This window comes from Orycteropus afer, unplaced genomic scaffold (assembly GCF_000298275.1).
Source record: "Orycteropus afer afer isolate SDZICR_OR568_19922 unplaced genomic scaffold, OryAfe1.0 scaffold00065, whole genome shotgun sequence".
Classification (NCBI taxonomy): domain Eukaryota; kingdom Metazoa; phylum Chordata; class Mammalia; order Tubulidentata; family Orycteropodidae; genus Orycteropus; species Orycteropus afer.
This window is the reverse complement of record NW_006921652.1, coordinates 7,851,253-7,860,031: the sequence shown is the minus strand read 5'-3', so window position 1 is coordinate 7,860,031 and position 8,779 is coordinate 7,851,253.

The window sequence follows — 8,779 nt, the reverse complement described above, 5'->3', positions numbered from 1 at the left end:
AGTGCTTCCCCCTCAGTCACTCCCATTCATGTTGGGTAGGGTTACATGGGTACTACACTAGTGGGCTGTCTTGACTATTGGGTAAGACTGTAGTATTCACTTTCAACATCCCAATTTTGCCAGGTGGAGGGAAGGTACAATCTATTCCATAAGGCCCTTGGGAATTCTGGTGTACAGGTTCAGGGGCGTAGTTAACAATCTCTTGCTTAGGGATCACCCCTGCCTCTGGCACCCGCAGCTGCCTCCCAGGTCCTGGGACCACAACTTCTGGCAGGAAGAGAGCAATGTCAGTATGTGGAGAAGAAGTATACCCCTCCACCACTCCCTCTTCCCCAGATCTCCCAGAAAAATGTAAGAATCTGTCCAGTGGTGATCTGCCCTTCACCCCCCTCATGTTGAGTGTGATCACACACTTATGAAGGTGTGTGAGCCAGCCCCTCAGGACTTTTATCTTCCCACATGTTAGACAACAAATGTTTCAATTGCTCATTCCAATTCTCTATCAAAGAGGATGGTATGCAGCATGGTATGTCCTCTTACTATGATGTTTCTTGGTCCATTGCTACACCCTACGGCCTGTAAAGTGTGTTCTTTGGTCTGAGGAAATATAAGTTGGTGGCCCAAATCGGTACAATATCTTTTGTTTCAGTCCTTTATTGGTGTTTTTGGCATTTGATTGTGTCACTGGATAAGCAAAGCCCAGTCCAGAGTATCTGTTCCTGTGAGGACCCATTTATAGCCACCTGAGGACACTGAGGTTACTGGTCCTATATAATTGACTTGAAAGCTGTGTGCAAGACCTTCCCCCAGGGAATCTGCCTGGGTTTTTGCCATAAGCTCCAGTCTGCATAAGCATGTGTAGCAGACACCTCCAAAATCGTGTCTGCATGTTTGTGGATCATAGGGCCTAAAGGCAAGGAGAGTGAGACCACTTTCTGTAATACAGACATAGCCTGCTTTTGCTTGGGCCCCATTCAAATGCAGTTTTCTTCTGAGTGGTTTTATGGATGGGAGCTAGAAATATTCCCAGATGTGGAATATGTGTTCTGTAAAATCCAAATAAACCAATTAAATGTTGGACTTCCTGCTTAGTCTTGGGGATGGGTAGTGACAATATTCTTGGTTGCCTGTGGAATGTCATGGGGGGCTCCTGCCCAAGTTATCCCCAAGAATTTCACCATTTGGGTAGGGCCCTGGACTTTTGCTGGATTTATTAACCAGCCTCTATTAATCATGTGGGCCACCACTGTTTTCAAACCTGCCCTTGCCTGTTCTTGTGTGTTTGGTATTAACATAATATCACCAATGTAATGTATCACCATACTTGAAATCTGTACCAAGCCCAAGTCTCTTCTAACCAAGCCATCACAGTAACCTGGTGAATTCAAATAACACTGTGGTAAGACACTGAAGATACTGAAAGTATATTGAGAATCTTCCCATGTGAAAGCAAACTGTGGCTGACTCTTTTCTGAGATTGGGATGGAGAAAAAGGCATTTGCAAGATCAATCACTGAGTACTAGTCTTCTTAGACTGCTGTATTTTCTGCACTGTTGATACCATGTCTGGAACAGCTGAAGCCATCAGTAGCACTACTTTATTTAGGCCTCACCAGCCACTCTTTGGAAGGAAGGTTGAACAATCTACTTCTGTAGTGATACTGCCTCGGAAACCCAAGGAGGGGTTGCTAGGATTCAGATCCGACTTGATGGTAGTGGGTTTGGTTTTGGTTTTTGATGTATAGGGCTGTTATACAGAGAATTTGTTGGCACCAGTACTCAAGGCTTTTGGTATGCCTTTAATCAAAGCAGTAATTTCCTTTTGTCCACCAGGTATCTTATACTGTTTCAAGTTAACAACCTCAGTGGGCTTGGGCAATTCTAATGGTTCCTGTTTAGCATGTCCAATCAATACTGGCCTAAGGGCAGACTTAGATGCCTCGAGTTTTACAATATCAGGTAGAGGGAGTGTTTCCCAATTAGACATAATATCCATACCAATAATACATTCATGTAAGGGAGATGCAACTACTTCATACGCCTGTTTAAATCTTCCAGCTCTCATCCAAATTTTCCCCTTAGTCCCATCAACTATTATGTCCCCATATCCGCCAGTCTAACCTTAGGCCCCTTCAAGATTTCCTTGACAGGGTTTGGAATGACAGTACATTGTGTCCAGGAGCCCCAAGAAAGTCTCTTCCCCACCCCCAGGCCATTTTACCCACACATGTGCATATGGCCTTGGGTCCCCTGCTGGAAGCTGGATTAGAAGACCATAGCCCCCTTGTCAGTCCCTATCTTCATCAATTTAGCTGAGCCTCTGCTTCAACTGGTCCCAGTTGGGAGTTCCCATTATTAAATTCCTCTCCACTGGAGTGAATAGGATGGACTTGTTTAGGCCTCCTTAAGGTGCGGGGTGGGGTAGGGGTGGGGGTGGGGACCAGCAGGAGTTTCCATTGGTCCCCCCAACCTCCTGTAGTGCTGCATTAGCACCTTTGTTTCAGTGTCTGCTATATTCATCGCATTCCTTAATTCCCCATTTAGGGCAGCTGTGACAACAGACCTGACACAGCTTCTTGGATTGTTTTATTTTGCAGTAGCAAGGTTACATGGGGTGCCCATGTAGAAGGAGCTCCCTTAATAGCTGTGTTTGCTATGATCTGTGTAAGGTGCATTCTCATTGGGTGAATATCCTTATCACCGTAAAGCCGTCCAGCATGGCTGGCACATGCAGCACATTGGCTGCTTCCTCTGGAATGTTCCAGGGGATATCAGAGGAGGGGAGAGAGACAGTTTTTCCCTTCTCAGGATACACAAACCTGATGGCAAATTTCATGCAGTCCAGCAGGCTGGCTGTCCCTTTGGGTTAACCTGGCATGTAACTGGATCTTGGATCAACATTTGTGCCTCTTCCATAGTTGTGGGTCTTGCGTCATCCAAACATACTTTTCCATTTTGTAGCATTCAAAACTAAAGACACTACATTAGTCACTGTTACAATCCATTTTAGTCAAGGTTCCTCAGGAAGCTGACGATATCTATCTGCAAACTGAAGCAGCTCTTTTATGCTATATCCCCTGCTGTCAATAGTTTCTTGGTTTTGCCTGTTCCCTTCTTGGACAACCTTCCTGTTAACCAGCAGTTGTTGGGGTATTGCTTGTTCTGAAACAATTTTTCCTTTCTGGGTAGGGCCTGAGACTAGCAGTCATAGCCCTGATCAGATCTGAGCTTGGTTCAGTGCTACAACCCACCCATACACTATTTCTCTCTGCCACTGCATTTATTACTGATAACAGCAACCAAGGAATTATAGGTCTTGCCCTTTCCTTATTGCTCTGTATTTCCATATGCATGCAACTAGCCAATTCCTCAGGAGTTGTAGCTGTTTGGTTGAAATCAGTTACCCAAGTAGAGGTGGGATTTACCTCTACCAAATCCCATGAATGGCTTTTGCCTTGGGTAACTGATCTCAACAAAACAGCTGCTTCAATCCATGAGTGATTTTGTTTTTATCCCATCCAGAATCCAAAGGATTCTTATTCTCTAGTTTATGTCCCTTTTCCCAAAACTACACATTCCAGTGAGTCTGGACTGTTGCAGTGAACCCCACCATTCTGACACCAACTGCTTAAATAATTTCTTTTAGAAGGATTAGCAGCAAAGCCGGTCCCTATGAGGTGGAGGTTAAAGATGTCCCAAATGTCCAGCTTTTCCACACTGCTGTGCCACTCTGTCATCTCTGATATCAATTCATCCTCCTTCCCTCAGTAATCTCCCTCCTGTTTATGTGGTTCCATTATTTCACTGTAACGTCTCACAGAACTCACACACTCCCAAGAAAAAGGTTCACATGATGGTGGTGGAGACTGGGATCCCAAGTCTTTGGGTAGGTCTGGAGGATTCTTCAACTCACATACTTGTTGGTTGCAGAGGCTGGTGAACCCATACTGGCAGGTCAGATTACTGGCTGCTGTCTCAAGTCCAGGAGTAAGATGATGAGAAACCAAATGCAGGACTGGAGCAAGAGAAAGAACTTTTCCAGAACATTCAGATATATACCCTTAAGGGAGTGGAGGATGGTTGACTTGAGTCACCCTCCAGCAAGGTGGGAAGAAAGATACATCCCACCCTAAACAGGCATACTCACTGCCATTGAGTTGATTCTGACTCATAGCAACCCCCATTGGGTTTCCAATGCTGTAAATCTTTACAGAAGAAGATAGCCCCATCTTCCTTCACAGAGTGGCTTGTAGCTTTGAACTGCTGATCTTCTGGTTAGCATTTGAATTCCTTATCCACTACACCACCAGAGTGCCTTAAAATTCATGACACTGCATACACATATGTCTATCTCCACCACTCATCTGTCAGTTTGTTGTGCTTTGATGACTTTTACGTTGCTGCAAGGCTGGAGGCTATGCCACCGATATTTCAGATACCAGCAGGGTAACCCATGGTGTACAGGTTACAGCAGAGCTTCAAGACTGAGATAGACTTCGAAGAGGGACGGGGCCACCCACTTTTCAAATAATTGACCAATGAAAATCTTCTGAATAGCAGTGAAATACTGTCTGATCTATTACTGGAAAACTTTATGAATAGCCAAAAACCATTGTCTGATACAGTCCCTGAAGATGAAACCTTCAAGTTGGAAGGCACTCAAAATACGACTGGGGAAGAGATGCCTCCTCAAAATAGAATTGATCATAATGATGTGGGTGGAGTAAAGCTTCCAGGACCTCCATTTGCTAATGTGGCATGACTCAAAATGGGAAGAAACAGCTGCAAACATCCATTATCAGAATGTGGAATGTGCAAAGTAGAATCTAGGAAAATTGGAAGTTGTCAAAAATGAAATGGACTGCATAAAGATCAATATCATAGGCATTAGTGAGCAGAAATGGACTGGTTTTGTCCATTTTGAATCAGACAGTCATGATCTACTATGCCAGGAACGACAGATTAAAGAGGAATGACATGGCAGGAGCTCTGGTGGCCTAGTGCCTAAGGCATTTGACTGCTAACTAGAAGGCTGGTGGTTCAAACCCACCAGCCCCTCCTCGTAAGGAAGATTGGGCTGTCTACTTCTGTAGCGATACCACCTCAGAAACCCAAGGAGGGGTTGCTATGAGTCAGATCCGACTCCACAGCAGTGAGTCAGAGTTAGTTAGAGTTAAGAATGTTTCTAGATCTATCCTGAACAACAATACTGTCAGTAATAGAATAATATACATATGCCTAAGGCACTTGATGGCTAACCAGAAGGCTGGTGGTGGATCAAACCCACCAATCACTCCTCGGAAGGAAGGTTGGGCAATCTTCTTCTGTAGTGATACTGCCTCGGAAACCCAAGGAGGGGTCGCTATGAGTCGGGCCTGACTCGATGGCAAACAGCAACAATAACAACAGCCTATAAGAAAGGCCAGTTGATACTGCTATTCAAGTTTACGCACCAGCCACCAAAGCAGGGAGGGAAAAAAAAAAAAACACCACCTCACTGCCATTAAGTTGGATGTGACTCATAGTGACCCCTCCTTGGTTTTCTGAGGCAGTGTCATGACGGAAGTAGATTGTCCAATCTTCCTTCTGAGGAGTAGCTGGCGGGTTTGAACTGCCAGCCTTCTGGTTAGCAGTCAAATGCCTCAGGCACTATGCTATCAGAGCTCCCAACCAAAGCCAAAGATGAAGAAATTGAAGATTTTTTACCAATTTCTTCAGTCTGAAATTGACCAAACATGCAATCAAGATGTATTGATGATTACTGGTGATCGAAATGTGAAAGTTGGAAACGAAGAAGAACCACCAGTAGTTGGAAAATATGGCATCAGTGATGGAAATGGCACTAACAAAGAAGAATCACCAGCAGTTGGAAAATATGGCCTCAGTGATAAAATGGCACTAACAAAGAAAAACTACCAGTAGTTGGAAAATATGTCCTTGGTGATAGAAATGGCACTAGAGATCACATGACAGAATTTTGCAGGATGCATGACTTATTCATTGCAAATACTTTTTTCAACAATATGAATGGTGACTATACACATGGACCTGGCAAGAAGGAATACATAGAAAACAGATCAACCACATCTATGGCAATAGGTGATGGAAAAGCTCAATATTTTCAGCCAAAACAAGACCAGGACTGACTGTGGAACAAACCATCAATTATTCATGTACAAGTTCCAAGTTGAAGCTGAAGACAAAACAAGTCCATGAGAGAAAAATATGACCTTGATAACATCCCACCTGAATTTAGAGACCATCTGAAGAATAGATTTGATGCATTAGACACCAGTGACCGAAAACCACATGACTTGTGGGATGACATCAAGAACATCATCCATGAAGTAAAGCAAAAGGCCGTTAAAAAGACGTGAAAGGAATAAAAAACCAAAATGGATGTCAGAAGAGACTCTGAAACTTTCTCTTGAATGAAGAGTAGCTAAAGCAAATGGAAGAAATGACAAGGTAAAAGAGCTGAACAGAAGATTTCAAAGAGCAGCTCAAGAAGACAAAGTCAGTTATTAAAATGAAATGTGCAAAGACCTGAAGTTAGAAAAACAAAAGGGAAAAATACATTTGGCATTTCTCAAGCTGAAAGAACTGAAGAAAAAAAATTCAAGCCTTGAGTTACAATATTGAAAGATTCTATGGACAAAATATTGAATAATGCAGGAAGCATAAAAAGAAGATGGAAGGGATACATAGAGTCACTATACAAAAAACAATTAGTAGATGTTTCAGGTGGTGGCATATGATCAAGAACCATTAGTACTGAAGGAAGAAGTTGAAGTTGGCAAAAAAACAAGGCTCCAGTAATTGATGGAATGCCCATGTTTCAACAAATGGATGTTGTGCTAGAGGCACTTACTCATCTATGCCAAGAAATTTGGAAGACAGCTACCTGGCCAATTGATTGGAAGAGATCTATATTTGTACCCATCCCAAAGAAAAGTGATTCAATAGAATGTGAAAATTAATGAACAATATCATTAATATTACATGCAAGTAAAATTTTGCTGAAGATAATTTAAAAATGCTTGTAGCAACATATTAATAGGGAACTTCCAGAAATGCAAAACTGGATTCAGAATAGGACGTGGAATGAGAGATATTATTGCTGATGTCAGATGGATCTTGGCTGAAAGCAAAGAATACCAGAAAGATGTTTACTTGTGTTTTACTGACTATGCAAAGTGTTCAACTGTGTGGATCATAACAAATTATGGACAACATTGAGAAGAATGGGAATTCCAGAACACTTAATTGTGCTCATGAGGAACCTGTACATAGGCCAGGAGGCTGTTTGAACAGATCAAAGGGACTGCATGTTTTAAAATCAGGAAGGGTGTGCATCAGGGTTGTATATCCTTCCACCATACTTACTCAATCTATATGCTGAGGAAATAATCTGAGAAACTGGATTATATGAAGAAGGATTGGAGAAAGACTCATTAACAACCTGTGATATGCAGATGACACAACTTTGCTTGCTGAAAGTGAAGATGATTTGAAGCACTGACTGATGAAGATTAAAGAATACAGTCTGCAGTCTGGATTACACCTCCACATAAGGAAAACAGAAATTCTCACAACTAGATCAACAAGAAGCATCACAATAAATGGAGAAAAGATTGAAGCTGTCAAATATTTCATATTACTTGGTACCACAGTCAACACCAGTGGAAGCAGCAGTGAAGAAATCAGACATTGTACTGCAGTGGGCAAATCTGCTGCAAAAGACTTCTTTAAAGTGCTGAAAAGCAAAGTTGTCTCTTTGAAGAATATGGTGCACCTAAGCCAAGCCATGGTATATTCAGTAGCCTCATATGCATGTGAAAACTGGAAAATGAATAAGGAAAACTGAAGAAGAGTTGATGCTTTTAAGTTGTGGTGTTGGCGAAGAATACTGAAGGAACCATGGACTGCCAGAAGAATGAACAAATCTGTCCTGCAAGAAGTGCAGCCAGAATGCTCCTTGGAGGTGAGAATGGCCAGACTTCATCTCACCTACTTTGGTCATGTCAGAGGGACCATTCCCTGGAGAAGGATATCAAGCTTGGTAAAATGGAGGGTCAGTAAAAGAGGGGAAGACCCTCAACGAGATGGATTGACACAGTGGCTTTAACTACAGGCTCAGGTATAGCAAGGATTGTGAGGATGGTGCACGCCCGGGCAGTGTTCTGTTGTACATATGGTCTCTATGAGCTGGAACAGACTTGACAATAACAACATTGGCTGTAGTTCTCCTTTTTAGTGTCTTTGCCTGGTTTTGGTGTCAGGGTTATGCTTGTTTCATAAAATAAATTTGGGAGGATTCCATCCTTTTCTGTGTTCTGGAATACTTTGAATTGGATTAGTGTCAGCTCTTTTCTGAATATATGGTAGAATTCTCCAGGACCTTTTATGTTGGTAATTTTTTAATGATCTGTTCAATTTCTTCTTTTGTTATGAATCTGTTCAGCTTTTCCACCTCAGTCTGTGTCAGTTTGGATAAGTAGTGTGTGTCTCGTTATCTGCCCATTTCTTCTAGGTTTTCAGATTGGTTGGAGTACAGTTCTTCATAGTATCCTGGTATTTTCCTTTCTGTTTTGGTGGGTTCTGTTGTGATGTCACCTATTGCATTTCTTATTCTTGTTATTTGCATCTTTGCCTCCTTTGTTAAATTTGCCAGTGGTTTGTCAATTAATTTTTTCAAAGAAAGAAATCATAGTTTTGTTGATTCTTTCTATTTTTCGGTTTCATTTATTTCTGCTCATCTTTACTTTTTTTTTTTTTT